The following is a 17,497-nucleotide window of genomic DNA, read 5'->3' as shown; positions in this document are numbered from 1 at the left end:
ATCTTATATGTTTTGCACTCTTCATTCAAAACTATATAAAATATACACACTTATGCGCTAAGTAGGCTATAAAACACTATTATCTAGAGGGCCTTACTCATAACAGTGTCAGACATAATGACTTTGGAGATGACACGAACATAGTTACTGTAATTTGTTGTGTAAACAAAACACATTAAATGACAGTCCTCTAACTCCATTGTTGTGTACACCAAAGAGCAAACCTGAATCCTATTCATAGTGTTCAAACTAATTGGTTACAGGTGTTTTCAAAAGTGCATTCTGGGTGTAGCTTGATTGATGATTGTGTGTGGGATGATATGCAGTGTTTGCATTGTGCTTTTTATATTTATCATTTCATTATAATAGACCTGGTTGTCCATTGTTTTTAGGGCAGATTGTGAGCAAAAGTGTGCTACTACTGGTGTTTGTAGGGTAATGGTGTGTGTGTGTGTGTGTGTGTGTGTGTGTGTGTGTGTGTGTGTGTGTGTGTGTGTGTGAGAGAGAGAGAGAGAGAGAGAGAGAGAGAGAGAGAGAGAGAGAGAGAGAGAGAGAGAGAGAGAGAGAGTGTGTCCAGGTGAGTCGAGCACTTCACACACAGGACAAAACCGGAAGCTAGCAAGTTGGCGTTCAAAAATAAAAGTCATTTCATGGTTCATGTTAACTTATGGTTTTCTAATATTTTGAATATTTTGTCCCCCCCATTCATGTATCTCAGTATAAAGACTGTAAGGTGTCCCTATTATCTATAAACTTTGTTGCAAAAATAAATGTTAATAAAACCATTACAACAACTGAAATGACTGTTCCTCACTACATACATTTTTGGAAACTTAAATTCATATGTGGAAAAAATAATATTCAGAGCATGTGGTTCCCAACTTGGGTTTCGGGAAAAAAAAATCTGATAAACATATTTCTGTTACACATTGTAGTATTTATATTTTATCCCATACCATGCTGTACTATATTGTGTTAGTATAGTGTACTGTCTTATTTTGATTATAACTATACTTCATTACCACTGTAAATAATGAGTCTGGTGTAACACATTTTACATGTTTACTGACCCTGCTGCTACCACTGTCACTTTACTATAATATTTTCTAATTCGTCTTGTATAGTTTCTATTTTTACATCCTATTTTAGTTTCATACACTTCTTAGATCTTTTACTTTGTATATTTATCCATATTAACTTATGTTTATGTGCTGCAGCAGCAACTAAACTAAATTCAATTTCCCACCGGGAGATTGATAAAGGCTTATGTATTTAACAAAAACTTTCTCAGTTCCACAAACGTTTCAATCAAACACAAATAATCTGAAGGAAATATCACTCTTAGGTTGAACTGTTCAAAACAAATGATGAATGATCAAAGGTTAAAGGGTCACACGCCCTAAAGGTTGAATACCACTGGAACATGCTTCTATTCAGAAATCCTGCATGCAGTATATGGACATACAGTAGTGTATGTACTGTATGTCCATATACTGCATGCAGGATTTCTGAATAGAAGCATACCGGTAGTCACCTACTTCCTGTATATCCATTCAATAATTATTTCTGTGCATTATTTATATATACATACTGGGATGGGACGATATAAGAGGCGTGAGCATATTTTGAGGATACTATCGTGAATCGCAGTTATTTTGGTCAGGATAATCGTGATATGAAAGGAACGTCGTCCCATGTCTATAATTTGAGGAGGCAAAAGGTAGGCTATCTTATTTTGAAAACCATTTCCGGATGTAGCCGTTATTTCTCTCGCTAGCTTTTGGCTCCGCTCCCGAAATGCGAGTACCGCCGCCTGTCCACTCCAGCTCCCTGCTCTAAACGCGCTTCACCGCGGCAGGAAGAGAAGCAAGAGACAGACAGACGGAAAGACATTTAAAACGCAGGCTCGTCAACAGACACCACGGTAAAGTTACGAGTTTGCAGATAGGACGATTCAGAAAAAAGGACTGAAGAAAAACGTCGCGTACGGATTTGTGGAGCAGAGCCGCGCTGTCCCGGCGGACTGTCCGCTTCCACCGCGCGGTGAGTTCAACCCGGGCTTCGCTGTTTTGTTTTTTAAGCTAACGTTTATTTAAAACAGGAACGTAGGGAGTTGAGTAAAGGGTAAAACGGTAGCTGTTTCTTTTTAAGTGTGTGGGACACCTGAAAAAGTAACGTGTTGCACAGGTGCGTGTGCGCGCGTGTGTGAAGGTTAATCAAATGAACGGGGTTTGTTGTTGCTTCATGTTAGCTAAAACACGATCTGTCAGTTAAGTTTTTGCTAAGGTATCCCGAACAAAATGTGGCCTGGAGGCTTTGTTGTCGTCTCTAGGTCACTTTTTTATTCATTTATTAAATTATTTTATCAAGGTCTGCATGGCAGGTTTGCTGGGTTCAGACATAACAAAGTGCCTCCTGCAGCATAAACAGTCTCATTTCCTGCTCAGACTTTCACATCATAAAGCAACAATTTCCTTGTCGAGGAACCTGCATCCATCTCCTCAAAACAAATCTTTTATCTTTTTAGAAAAAGAGGCCTAGCACTTTGTTCTGTGTTCCACATGTCCCAACTATCATACTTATTAAAAAGAAAATATTAGTTCTATTTATTTAACAGTTGTCTGTTTGCATTTACAGTTAGTTAGTTTTTTTGCTGGTTTGTTCAGTGTTGGTGGAAAAAAAGGAAATCCTCAAACTTGTGGCATCATTTGGGACTTAAAAGAGGTCTGCTCCATTGACAATGAATGGGGTTGCTGGTTTTGTAGGAAAATGCTAAATAGAGAAAGGTGTTTTTGCTCGGTTTGTGAGCATGAAAGTAATCAAGCGCAAATAGGGGTGGGCGATAAAACATCATATCGTATGCTTTTTTTCAGGCAGGATCGCGATCCACGATCTTAGCACAATTCTTTTTTTTATCTTGGTTTATAAGACTATTTTACAAGTTACTTAACAGTACAACCAAACTAATTTCCCTATTTAAAAAATATAACCCTCCAAGGTAACACAACTGAAAGAATAAGAGACAAGTCAAGAACCTTTTCAAACAGATTTTAATCAAATGTGCAAGTGCAATTCTGCAAAGTACGAACATTCAACAAGAATTCTGACATGGTTTAGACTTGTACTCAAGTACAATGAGAGCCTTTTGCATAACTCCCAAAATGAACATTGGTTTCAAAAGGTCAACAAGAACACTCAAGTAGGTGCACTCTTGCTACATAACAAACAAAAAAAGAAATGGAGCCGAGAGAGGTGCACAATATTCAGAGAAAAAAGTTGCAAATTTATAAAGTAGCAATTTTGCATTTACAGGCCCCAAAAATTCGGTGGACGGTCGGCACAAAATTGCAAGATTACTGTATTTACACACAAAGAGCATTTCCGTGGAGACAGTGGGCCCCTGAATGTGCACTGTAGCGCAGAAACATTTGAGACACTATCGTTCACAATCTAATATCGTCATATTGCACCCCCAAATACTTCTTTTTCAGTACTTAAGTAGACTTTTTAATGTATCTGTATTTTACTTGAGTATTTATTTAGGCTAACTGACACCTTTTTTTTTACTTTTATTTCAGACATTTTTAAACAAATATATGAATTTTCTATTCTTTCTTTCTACATTTTCAAAACAGACTCATTCTTTTTTTTAATAATTATTTTTCTTATTAATGTGATGCAAATTCACTTAGCCTTGCAAAAGAACAGCCAGTAGAAATGTCCTTCATCGGGTAACTTTATACTTACAGTACATCTCAGGAGATGTGTAGAGAATACTCAATCCTACTCATGTAGGAGTTCCATTACTTGGTTGAAATTGCACTCAAATATGAGTAGAAGTACTACTCCGTAAAAAGTAGCTCAATTCAATACTCAAAGTAAAAGTTACTCCGTTACTGTAATTTCACCTTGCAGTAGAAGACGGGGGTTGTTCGAGTACCGCTGCCTCGATGGGTTCATTCATGTTGTGTAAAACTGGTGTTTGAAACGGTTAAATAAGATAACAAATTGGCTCACAATGTGCAACGAGGCGACAGCTTACCAGCAATACTCCTCGTTTACTGCAGGTAAAATGATGGAGTTTGTGACTTTGGAGAAGCCTGTTTTACGTCTGTTAAACATATTTAAGTGTAATTAAAATAATGGACTTTCATTACTTCAAAAGAAATACAAGTACGCAAAAAAGATACTTGATTACAGTAACGTGAGTACTTGTAATTTGTTACTTTCACATGTCAGAGCCTGTACTTTTCTCACTTGAGTAAAGAAAGTTGAATCAGTACAGTACAGTACAGTATACAAGTATAAGTATATCTGTATATACAAGTATTTGTACTTCTACTTGAGTACAGGACGTCTGACACCTCTGGGATTTAGATGTCTCACAAAAATCGAATGCACACCACTCGTCTGTGCAGATTTTACATCCCGGTTGATGACGTGCAACAATCCATGGCCTGTTTTCTAAAGAGAAATTGGTTATTGCGTGTCGGCTGGACCTGCCTTAGGGGCGCAGCAAAAACATATGTGAATTCTTAAAATGAATGGCATTCCCCCTCGGACGCTGTCTGCAGCCACTTTTGGCTCGACAGAGGCACTTCTCACGGCGTGAACTCCACAGTCTGCCTCTTTGTTAAAGGAGAAACAAGAATATGATTCAGTGTTTGCGTGTCGGTAAATTGGAATTTTTCTTGAGAGATAAATGTTGCATTTACGCACGATAAGTAATGAGGCTAAAAAAAGTCACCGTGTCTATTTATTGTGCACAACTGTCTCATTTGTAAACAAAGGCTAAATATTTGGAGCGAGATGACAGGAGGACAAAGAAGAAAAAACAGCGGAGCTCGAGCCCTCAACCCCCGACTTTACAGGACGTTTTATGCAAATTGATATCAGCCTAAACACACACAGAGGTCAAGCGCTTACCTCAGCAGGCTTGGAAACGGGCAGATTGTGGGCCTTGACAGCGGGAGACCACTTATTTTTCTGCATTGATAATGTCTCAAGTGATTTTAGAAGCGCATGGCAAGCTTCCCTCAAACATCTTCAGAGGAATGTGCTTGGTCAGCGTTTCAATGTTGGCGTCTCCCGAGTTCTAGTCTTCTTCATGACGGGAATATCATTAATCTGTGATGTTTTAGGAGTGGGTTTGAGTTTTTTTATTAATGACAATCTGCATCCTTTTGGATCCCTAGATGAATCACGAGGAAGGAGGAGAGAACTTCTGAGTGAAAAGCTGTTTATAATCTTTTATTGCCCTCAAACACCAATATTTAAACCTTTACTAACTTAAAGAAAATACAGTAGAGAAATTAATAAATAAATAAGCCAAACTGGAGCCAGATTTTCAAATCCGAACCTGATTCTTTGTATAGGCTGTAAAATTTCGTTCTCGAAAAAAAAGAATGGGAAAAAAAAAAAAAAAAAGAAATGATGCAAACTGTTCGTCGTAAACACCCATCACAATTTATGGGCCGACTGCATTTGAAAAAAAAAAGCTTTTGTGATTTAAAGTATCAGTTTAAAGTAATTGCCTTTTAACACAGAAGCTCTCTTTCATCTTTCGGCACCAGGTTCTTGCTCACTTCCTCCTTTTAACATGCCTGCTTTGTTTTTGTGCACCTATTTATGTCTGACCTGGCAGCCATTGGTTGACATTGTTTCTCTGGACCGCTCCCTTCGTAGAATACACACGGCTTCTAATTCAAGGTGACAAACATATACATGTTCTACTGGCTTCGAGGGTTAAATCCATCATCGTTCACAAAGATTCTCCTCCTTCTTATGTCATATTAAGAGGTTAAGTATACCTGAGTGGGTGCATACAGTATGTGTTTTTATGTGTGCAGTTTATTTATTTGTCTGTTGTTGGAACACACCCTGACTTTGTGAAATTATGGTGACGGGGACGTGGTGTGAATATTTATTAGTCTAAAAGCCCCTGTTTCATAATAGATAATGTGTTGCTCTGTAAGTGATACCTCTGGCGTGCTGCTGCTGTGAAGCTCTGCCCTTGGGCTGTTTAAACTGGATGTCAAGTCCCTCCTTTCTTTGTGTCAGGGCTACACAAACGTCCCCTTGAAGAACAAATAGAAGGAGAGAAACTTAAGAAGGCAAGAAAACAGCGGGAGGTGTTTTTGCTGTCGGGCAACATGAAGACTGTGTTGTCTGTCTAGTTTTCCGGAGGGCCGATGAAACGCTGTTAGTATGTTGTGGGTTTCTTTGTATGTGCAGTATCCCATTATGTTGAATTTACTCTTCCATCACTGTTTGCTAGCTGTAATTGAAGATTAGGCACAATTTCCCCCGTACCACTTTGTTTAAAAACAGTCCAAAAATAATGACACAGAGGCCTGGTGTGGCTTCTCAAACAATGAGGCTGTGATGCAAAGTAGGCTTCAGGCCATTTGTGTCTGTACGTGACAAAGGAGAGAATACATCATTTCTCGTAGGGGTTTGAATCTTTGGCTTCACAGCAATTCGATTAACGATACAGTAGTTGGCGATTCGATTCAAGGAATCTTTTTGGAACGATTTGATTCGATTCTGTAAACCAAGATTCGATTCAGTAACTTGAACCAAAATTCTATATCCATGAAATAAACATGCAATAATGCGAGTGAGACGATCTGTATTCTTCTGAAAGGTGAAAAAATAAACAGACCACAGAATTACTTATTTAACATATTTATTCTATAAAAAAAGTCCTGCATAATATTTTATGCTGAATACAAAAATGTAATGCTCAGTTATTTTTAACATTTCCAATAGACTACATGCTGGTAGGGGAGAGAGTGTCTTAAACGTATTAAATCATTAATCATAAGAAAGAATCACGATTCATCCGATTAAACTTATTTATATTGATTATTGGTGAAGCCAAAACAATTAATTCTATTGATTTATATTAGTAGATCGATTTAGCTGAATCGATAGGACTGACAATAGATTATCGTTACACTTCTAATTTCTTGTGTAGCTCCAAGTCTCGTTCTGCGTGTCGGTCAGTGTCTGGGTTTCCATGGTGTCGTTGGCAGACTGCTGTTTAGGATCTGCTGTGTCACAACACGTCGTATGAAGCACATGCAGCATGTTGACTAAACAAAGTGAGCACAGTTGGCCCTCACCGTCTTTACTTTTTCCTTAAATAGATATTCATCTCGTTTCTAATGTTTTTCTTGAAACTTGTGATGAATACCAGAGAGGTTTTACTGTGACGGGGTCATTCAGATCAGATCAGATCTGATTAAGTTGTCTGTCACAGATAGAGGTGTCAAAATACAGACGTTCTGTACTGAAGTAGACGTACAGATAAGTGTGTTGAAAAAGACTGCTAAAAGTAGAAGTACTGATACAATTTCTTTACTCAAGTAAAAGTGAGAGTGCAGGCTCTGAAATATACTCAAAGTATAAAATAAAAAGTAAAAAGTATCCCAATGTAGGGCATTTTGTACTGGTATTTTTTTGCAAGGCTAACTGAATCTTGCATGATATTAATAAATGAATGGATAATTCAACTCAAATGCATTAACTAAAGTAACAAGCCTGCTTCAAAATGTAGGAAGTAAAAGTAAAACAATGTGCCAGAATCAGAATTAAATCAGAAACTTAAATCACAGATTTAACTAGTGTTTTTTTATCTAATTTGTTTTTGTTTCATCACTTCATCCTGCTCATTAACAACCACATTAAGGAAAGTAGTATAAATAAACCAAATTGTTACGCATACAATGTGTCACTTACCTGTAATGCAGCCCTTCTGACCACAGTAGACGAACAGAATGTTTTACATTCAGTGTCTCTTACCAAAAAACACTGCCAATTTTGAAATGTATGTCTTTTGCACACATTTTGGACCCAGCGTTGTTTCCATCCCATCCATTGTCACACAGCCCGTTTTAATTTGTGTCCTACCTTTGTATTACTTGTACTCACCCGTGTGCTAGAGCATGAGATATAGAGGTTTCAGAGACCCTTCTCCCTGAGCCTGAGAACAGGTCACTTCCTCTCTTTCTGTCTGATGATTGTCTGTTTGTCGTAGGGTTGCACGGTATACCGGTACTAATTTGGTACCGGGGTACTGAGGCATTTAAAACGGTACTATATTGCATTTGGACGGGGCCGGTACTTGCAGCGCCGCCGGTACTTGCAGCGCCGCCGGCAGCGCCCGCAACAGCGCGGCGAACTCTTGTAACTACAGCTGAGAGGACGAGGAGCGAGCCGCAGCTTTGGGAGATAAAAAGAAAAAGCAAGCAAGCCGGAGGAAACAGTTAGCAAGTTAGCAAGCAGCGTGGACTGGAACAACAAACGGAGCAAAGTTTGGAGAGAGAGAGACGTTGGGGGGAGAGAGAGAGAGAGACGTTGGGGGGAGAGAGAGAGAGAGAGAGAGAGAGAGAGAGAGAGAGAGAGAGAGAGAGAGAGAGAGAGAGAGAGAGAGAGAGAGAGAGAGAGAGAGAGAGAGAGAGAGAGAGAGAGAGAGAGAGAGGAGAATGGTGAATGGCTGCTGCACCCGTCACCACGCCGCAACTTGTGGACAAACCAGTGCCATGAAGTGCGATATAGCCGTACTTTAGCTAAAAACAAATGCGCAAAGCGAGGCAGTTAACGCCGATGCACCACTGTGTAAACGGTGTTTAAAAACATGCTAGCTAACGGCGGAAACACCTCCGACTTAAAGGACAAGCACCCAGACCTGCACACTGAGCTCAGGGAACGACAGGTCATTTAAACTCATGAAAAAAAAACACATTCAGTGCTAAAAGCAAGCGCCACCGCCCTTCACTCTTAACAAAAGTAGCTCGGGAAGAAAAAAAATAGAGCTGGTTTATTTATATTATTATATTTTATATTATATTATTGTATTTATATTTTCACATTTTTAAAATTGTGTGCATTCGAAAAGCTTGTCTTTGTGGTATTTTATTTTATTTGCTGATTAATATGTTATTGTTCTAAGATTTTCTATTAAAATAAAGTCAGTAATGACATTTTTTACGTTCACTTTTTATTTGAAAAAGTATCGAAAAGTACCGAAACACATGTTGGTACCGGTACCGGTACCAAAATGTTGGTATCGTGACAACACTAGTTTGTCGTGACCCAAGCAGGTCACAACTGTGATGATGAATATCTGAAGAATACAGCAGAGACAAAGTAATTAGAGGTCTAAGCAACAGATACACCTAACACACACACAGACACACACACACACCCACACACACACACACACGCACAAACACCTCCCGCTTAATTTTCTCTGGTCAGACCTCGTGGGATTTTGCCTCGGCCCAATTTTACAGGTACAGAACAAGGCAGTCATTAATCTGTCGACATCTTTTACCTCCCAAATTGCCATATTTCGTCACCTCCTTCCTGGAGTTTGACTAATGGCCCCAATTAAAATGCAAATGGTCGATGTTAGCAAAACAACCTCCATCCATATTTAAAAAAGCACAACTTCCTTAAAACCAGCTCACAACCTTGTGCCTCATGCAAAGCTTTTGCCAAAAGTTCTCCTTGACTTGTATGAGTTATGCTAACTTGCATGAGTTAACTCATGCAACTCTTTTCACCAGAAAAGTACAGTATCACAGTCCTATTCCAGCACTGGTGTAAACAATATAATTGATCCTGGTATCACCATCATACAGTCATGGCTTACTCAATTGAATAGAACAAGACAAAACTCATGAAAATATGAATTAACCAATACCAATTAATTGGTATTAGCAGGATAATAGCCTTCGACGTGTCTATGATCAGGATTTAATGGACTTTGCCGAGGCAACCGTCCTCATTAATTCCTGATAATGATAATAATTGTCCCTTATCTATTCTGCAAACAGAATTTCATCCCTTGAATACAGATGACTGCAAAATAATAGAATAACCAGTGTTTCCCCTACCATTGTACAGGCCTGGCGGCTCGCCAGGCCAAGGAGACCTGCCGCCAGGCCAAAAAAAAAAAAAAAAAACCAAAAATAAGCCACCTATCAATTCATTCATAAATCAATAATCATTTACATTAGGAGCGCCTCCGCGCGGCCGCAACAATCCTCGCCGCGCGCTCCCGCTACGTTCTTCTTCGTGTCCATTACGCGCTTGATATTGTTCTGATGCCGTTCCGCCTCGTTAAACCACCACGATGTCGCTTTCTACTTTGAAAACACGGAACGTTGACACTGTATTTTGATAAGCTGTTGCACTCTTTAGACTCGTGGTGTGAGCGGAACCGGTCCATAGGGTCCATAATATTTATTTTATTACATTACATTATTATTTATTTTTACATAATAAAAATGCCGCTGTGTGTCTCCGTCCAAAACCCGCTGCGCTCGCGCTGTCTGCTCGCACAGATCCGCTCGTGCGCGCATGCGCTGATGCAGGTCGAGTGTTGTCGAGAAATATAAGCAGAGACGGCGCTCCTTAAAAACAACATCACGCCATGTGTGTGTAGTATTAGGACGTGATGACGTATGTACAACCGGCCAAAGCCCGTTTGCCCCCCCTCCCCGGGGGGGAGGATTGTTTTTGATAAGATGTGGAACTTTGAGTTAACTGCTGTTGAGTTAACCTATAACTTATATTTTACTTGATAAAATAAGACAATATATGCACTCATATGTCGTTGTAGTGTTTTACAGTATCTGTAGCTATTAATGTGATGCTCATCATTTTCAAGCCATATTTTTCTGGACCCTGATCATTTCCATCAACCAGCACCTTAATAAGTCACTCTCTCCTTGTGATCTTGAATACACTCTGGTTGAACAAAAATGTTGAATGCAAATATAATAATTGCAGAATTGCAGACTGCTTGCTGTGCCACCTGACTTAATCCAACTGCACCAATACACCATCCCACGCGTCTCGTCTGTTGAGGGTTTTTTCGGTGGGTACCACCGGGCCTGAAAAAAATTCTAGGGGAAACACTGGAATAACCCTCCTCCATGCGTCCTAAGAAATCCGCTGCAGTGCTGATTTAGATTTACAGTTTTGTAAACAGCGTAGATAAGACACCAGACTGGCTGGAACTAACTGGCTTCACAGCAAAGCCAACTGTCATCGACATCCCTTAGTGACTCTGGGGGGGGGAGTGTCCTTGGAGGGAGGGAAGAGGATCTTGTCGACGATAACTTGAAAGTACTCATTTACTCTTGCTCTTGATGCTTTGTAAAGTTTCTTCTCCACCTCAGCGTTGCAGCTTTGACCATCCCGCCACGTTTGTTTAACTCGGAAGATCCGTTCTACTCCTGTTTCTATGGACATGATATTTTGCACAGGTATTGAGGTGCACACATGTTTTGGTTTTGAGTGAAATGTCTCAACAGTGCTGTGATGAATTTGCCTTAAAATTTGGTACAGATATTCATGTCCCCATCAGAATGATTTTTAATAAGCTTGGTAATACAATAATCTAGTGCCACTGTCAGTTGTACTTTTGGTAACAGTCTGCTCAATGAACAGCCTTCAGAATGATAAAATATTTTATCGATGGAAAGAGAGGTACAAGTGGATTATAAACGCCGGGGGTAGTAGACGGTTAGAGGACGAGGGCACAACTTTGTTGTTTGGCCTCCATCCCAAAAGCATGTACACGTAGTGTGTTGCATCATCTGTTGTCACTCGTCGATGATTGTGTGAGTTGAAAAAAGAGCATGAACAACAACCCCTATGAGCAGCTGTGATCAGCGGAGGCGTTCAGTGTGATTGGGCCATTCACAGCTGCTTCTGGGAGGCTCATATGTGCTGATGTACGGGAGGCTGGAGCCTCTCTTGACTCCTCTCTCACCACCGTCGTTCTCCCACTCGCTCCCTCCTCAGCTGTGACAACTACCCTCAGTACTGCTGTAATCCATCTCACATGACCTGTCAGGAACATGAGAAAATACAAAAAAACTGAAAATTGTTCCAAACCAAGACCAAAAACCCCAAAACAACCACATTCTCCATCCGCAGCATCTTGGGTCTTATTTTTATAGTTTGGGCCATAATTGTTAATTACATTGTACTCACCAACGTAATTGCTGAGAATGTGGCGACCCCAAAAAGAAGTCAGATGAGGTTAGAAATGCGAGACAGTCAATCATACAGGTTTTTAACTATTTTTAGTTGAACAAAACCTATTTTGGTGGTGGTTGTGGCTCAGAGATAGAGGTAGGTTCGATACCCGGCCCCGCCGACGTGCCCTTGGGCAAGATACTGACTTGAGCTGCAGCCAGCTCCCCGGGGGCTGTACGATGTTTTGGCTCCACTTTTGGGGAGCTGGCACGTTGTTCATCTTTTATATACAGTCTCTGGGGTTACAATTAACAAAATGTAGTTCACTGTATGTAAAACAAAAATGGGAAGAGGAAGGAAACCTTGTTTTAAAAGAAGAAGATTGGGAGAACTTATGTGAGATACAATGAAAAACTACAACGGTATGGCGAGAGTTTTGATGGAAAAGCCTTCTAAGGTTTTTCATCACTTCGGCTCAAAAGAGGCACTACACAAATTATTCTGCCTGCTGGCGACAGTGTGGGTGTCTCGAGGCAAACCATTTTCACATATTCTGGTCCTGTGCATCATTGATTCCATTTTGGCAGGAGGTATATAAAGTTTTGCAAAGCATTTTTCAGATGGACATTCAATTTAAATTTGAGTCTTTATACTTTAGTGCCATAACATCAGAAAATATTTCTTCTAATGTGTGACATGCTGGCTCAACGCATGTAACATGAACTGGGGAGACCATGCCGGATTTCAAACAACAATAAAGAATTTATTGTATAATAAAGAAGAATTTACAAGGACTAAGTAAATAAAGAATATTAAAGATAAAGAAGTGTGGTGTAAGTCAGTATGTAGATAACCAAAAAGTGTCATGCAAAGTCAGTCTAAGGGTTCAAACAACAGTCAGAATACTGGGAGGAGGAAGCAGCCCAATTGTCTGTGCGCAGATCTTTTTATCCTGCTGTTCATCAGGCTTTCAATTAGGCTCACCTGACGCCAATAACCTGCTCACAAACACAGGGGGGTTGAGCACAGTGCACAGGCCAGGTATCACTCACTATCACCACATTATCCAGATATACGGCACAACCCTCTAGCCAAGATATTATGTAATTCCTCAGACGTTGAAAGCTAGAGGGCGCATTACGCAAACCAAAACTCATCACATTGTATGTGTATAAGCCGGATGGAGTGACGAAAGCAGATACCTCCTGTGCATGCTCTGTTAGCGGGTTCTGATAATACCCTTTGAGAAGATCTAACGTTGTAACAAACTTCGCAGCCCCTACACGATCAATGCAATCCTCTATCCGAGGAAGTGGGAAGGAATCAGGCTTTGTTACCATATTAACCTTGCTGTAATCAGTGCAGAATCTAAACGTGTTGTTTGGTTTTTCTACCAGCAAGCATGGTGACGCCCAACTGGAGTACGACGGTTTTGCCAGCCCATTATCAATCAAATACTGGACCTCAGTCTTCAGAATTTCCTGTTTTACCGGTGGGACACGGTAGAACTGTTCCCTAATTGGCGCTGCATCACCTACGTCGTATACCTACGTCGTATATCATGCTCAATCATGTTTGTGCATGTCGGTACATCGGAAAATAAAGATGAAAAAGATCAAATCAGTGACTTTAGTTCACCCCTCTGCGTCTCTAACATGTAACCAAATAGGCCATCAAGTTTGTTCAGCACAACTGAATTTTTAAGTCGCGGCAAGAATAAACTGTCATCAGGGGCACATTCATCTTCCCCATCAGCTGACGCCATAGGAGAAGATGAAGTTGTACCCCCGACTGCCAGCGCAGCAGACCCCACGTTATCTCCCATCACATCACTCCTGGAAGCTGGAGAATAATATGGTTTTAATAAATTAATATGACAAAGCTGAGACGATTTTCTCTGATTTGGTGTTGCTATGACATAGTCTTGCTCAGAGACTTGCCGAACAATGTCATAAGGCAGCTGTTTCGGCAGCTAAATCTGCCTTCTACCTGGCAAAGATCAACTCTTCTGCCTCCAACCCCAGGAAACTCTTCTCCGTGTTCTCCTCCCTCCCCACCCCTCCTACCCCTCCCCCCCTTCCTTCCTTACTGCCGATGACTTTGCTACTTACTTTACCAAGAAAGTAAATGACATCAGCTCCTCATTCACGCCTATTCCCTCCCAGAAGACATCTCCCCCAACTCTCAACTCGGATGGTCTTACCAGCTTTACCCCCCTCACCTCTGAAGACGTTCACGAACTTGTTACATCTAACCGTGCCACCACCTGCTCCCTCGACCCGATTCCCTCCTCTCTTCTCCAAGACATCTCACACGACATCTTGCCATTCCTCACCACCCTGATCAACTCCTCCCTCCCTGGCTGAACTTGGCATAACTGACTCTGCTCTCACCTGATTTACATCATACCTGACAAATCGCACCTTTCAGGTCACATGGAATGGCTCTATGTCCAAACCCTGTTCTCTGGACACGGGTGTCCCTCAAGGCTCAGTATTAGGACCGCTTCTGTTCTCACTATACACCAGGGCCCTCATTTATAAAGCTTGCGTACGCACAAAACGGGGCTGGAAACGTGCGTACGCCACTTTCCACGCAAATGTTGTGATCTATAAAAACCAAACTTGACGGGAAAGTGTGCGTACCCGTAAGCAAACTCTGAGGCATGCGTACCGGTACGCACATTCTGGAGACTGGAAGGGAATCAGCAGTAAACCTGAAAAGAACTATATGTTTTTGATGACTCGCACACATTTAATTATACTCCATATCATACGTTAGATCTGCGTTATCATGATGAACTCCAGCAATGTTTTTGACGCTTTTAATGAGTGATAGTTTTTTTCATATTAACACCTTCTTTTAAAATCTGACTTGTATCTTAAATCAAAATCATTTTTGAAATATTGAATCAGCGCTGTCACCGCAGGAGGAGGAGACGGCCCAATTGCATGTAATACCTTCCATTAGATCACTGTAGAACACAGCGGGAATAACTAAATATTCTCCTTATTTATGTGCATATCATCAACACACATACATACAGCCATTAAGCCATCGTATAATTGTTACACTTTATCCTCGTTTTTAAACCACCAGAGCGCAGAGGAAATGCGCTATAATGAGTGCCACGCTCGTGCGCGCTCAGTCGTGGAGCGTGGAGAGCGCAACTTTACCGAACTTCAGGAGGCAGAATCTACCACCCGGCAAAGGTGGTAGATTCTGCCAGCCATGATGCCAGCCATGATGAGCCCGAGCCACGGCCCCGTGCCCGACTGGAGGGGTATCAACAGGGCGCAAGAATCCGTGAGGATGTCATGCTGCGTTTGTAAGATAAGGAAGACAACAATCAATGTTCATTGTAAACGTATTATTTTATTAATCACAGTGCGCGTTTGCCGTAGCTCATCTGCAACGTTGTTGATGGCGGTGATTGTGTCTCGCTGAAGTTGCAGGACGGCATCAGTGAGCACCCGACCGCTTGATGTGCCATTCGTCCGGGGTGCGCTGCTGCTTTGCGCCGGACCCGGACGCTGTGCCGAGGGCCCGTCACCTTCACCCTCCTCACATCACCCTCCTCACCGTCACCCTCCTCTGAGCCCAACGCTGCAGACTCTGGAAGGACAGAAACGATTTAACGTTTTGTTTTATATACAATAAAAGTTTAAAATCTATTCACCCTTATACCTCTGGTCTCAGTCGCGTCTGTGTCTCCCTCCTTTTCGGACACAATCCCCGTCAAAGTCACATCAAAATCAAACTTCCTCAAATACTCTAGCAATACATTAAATCCATGTTAGGAGCGGAAAGATGTCATTTACCTTCAGATCACCATCCGCTCCGTCCAGCTGACGCCGTTGACTGCAGCAGCAATGTGTTGTCACTCGCACTGCGTCTTTTTCTTCGTGATCCCGCTGCTGTGGCCACTAAATTAAATTATTGTCCGGGCCCCACCTCCCCAACAAGTGTCTCTTTCTCCGTTTCTGAAAAGTTACGTTTCTTTGCTTTTTCCTGACCTGTCGCCGTGATTCACCACACGGAAACGATTGCATGCCGGCTCATTAACATAGTAAAATGTGGGCGTGTACAGGGCGGGACTCAGGTACGCACACTTGTAGGTGATCCTGTGATTTATAAAGGAAACATTGCGTACTAATGCGCAAACTTTGGCTTTTTGCCGTACGTACACTTTTAGTAAGGATCCTACGCACAGTTTTATAAATGAGGGCCCAGATCACTAGGTTCTGTTATCACATTGCATGGATTCTCCTACCATTGCTACGCAGATGACACCCAGCTGTTCCTCTCTTTTCCCCCGTCCTCTGACACTCACATTGCAACTCGCATTTCGGACTGTCTGGCTGACATCTCTGTCTGGACAACTGCACATCACCTCAAGCTTAACCTGAATAAAACCGAACTCCTCTTCATCCCAGGGAAAGACTGCCCTCGCATGGACCTTTCGGTCACTGTCGAGGGCATCACAGTATTGCCGTCGTCAACTGCGAGGAACCTGGGTGTAATCCTCGATGACCAACTATCCTGCACCCCCAACATCACTGCTGTGGCCCGATCCTGCAGATTTGCCCTCTACAACATCTGCAGGATTCGGACCCTCCTCACAAAGGATGCAACGCAACTCTTGGTCCAAGCACTGGTCATCTCCCGCCTTGACTACTGCAACTCTCTTCTGGCCGGACTCCCGGCCTCTGCGATTAAACCATTGCAGCGTATCCAGAACGCTGCAGCACGCCTTGTCTTCAATCTACCCAAATTCTCCCATGTGACCCCCCTCCTCCGTGACCTCCACTGGCTCCCTGTTGCAGCATGCATCCAATTCAAGACGATGACACTGGCCTTCAGGGCCATCAATGGAACAGCACCCATCTACCTTCAAACACTGGTCAAACCTCATGCCCCAAAGCGAGCACTTCGCTCCTCTACTTCAGCTGGCCGGCTGGTACCACCATCGCTGAAATCAAACAAATGTCGCTCAGCAAAGTCCAGACTCTTCTCTGTTCTGGCGCCTCAGTGGTGGAACGAACTCCCGACTAATGTCAGGACAGCTGAGTCATTTGCCATTTTCCGAAAAAGGCTCAAGACTCACCTGTTCAGACTTCACCTCGACTAGCATGACCCACTAACACACCACCCCCCCCCCCCCCCCCCCAAAAAAAAAAAAAAAAAAAAAACCCTTACCTATAGCACTCTGATCGTAGCACTGTTGCTCTTGAAGTACTAGTTTACTCAGATGAGGACCTAACACTTGTTCTATTTTTAGCTCTTACTTTATCGGCAATGATATGTTGTGGTTTCCTTGTTTCCTTCTTTTGACAAATGTACTTATTGTAAGTCGCTTTGGACAAAAGCGTCTGCTAAATGACCTAAATGTAAATAAGGGCCAGAAAATCGCGCACGAAACGGTGAGCCAGGGATTGGCAACAACGCCAATACCTGATCCCCTGGACTAAACAGTCTACTCTCTGCGTGCCGATCA

The 17,497-nt window shown here is 41.9% G+C and overlaps 1 protein-coding gene across 1 annotated transcript in view; it reads left to right on the top strand.

Moving 5' to 3' along the window:
* Positions 1-1,804: 1,804 nt before the first annotated feature.
* LOC311032618 (leucine zipper putative tumor suppressor 2 homolog) overlaps positions 1,805-17,497 on the top strand; it is a 51,819-nt gene continuing 36,126 nt past the window's right edge. Inside the window, exon 1 of the mRNA XM_084039533.1 lies at positions 1,805-2,043. The gene's annotated coding sequence lies outside the window, so the exon portion shown is untranslated. The remainder of the gene's footprint in view (positions 2,044-17,497) is intronic.

This window comes from Eutrigla gurnardus (assembly GCF_963514095.1).
Source record: "Eutrigla gurnardus genome assembly, chromosome: 22".
Taxonomy (NCBI): domain Eukaryota; kingdom Metazoa; phylum Chordata; class Actinopteri; order Perciformes; family Triglidae; genus Eutrigla; species Eutrigla gurnardus.
This window is presented reverse-complemented; position numbering and strand designations above follow the sequence as displayed.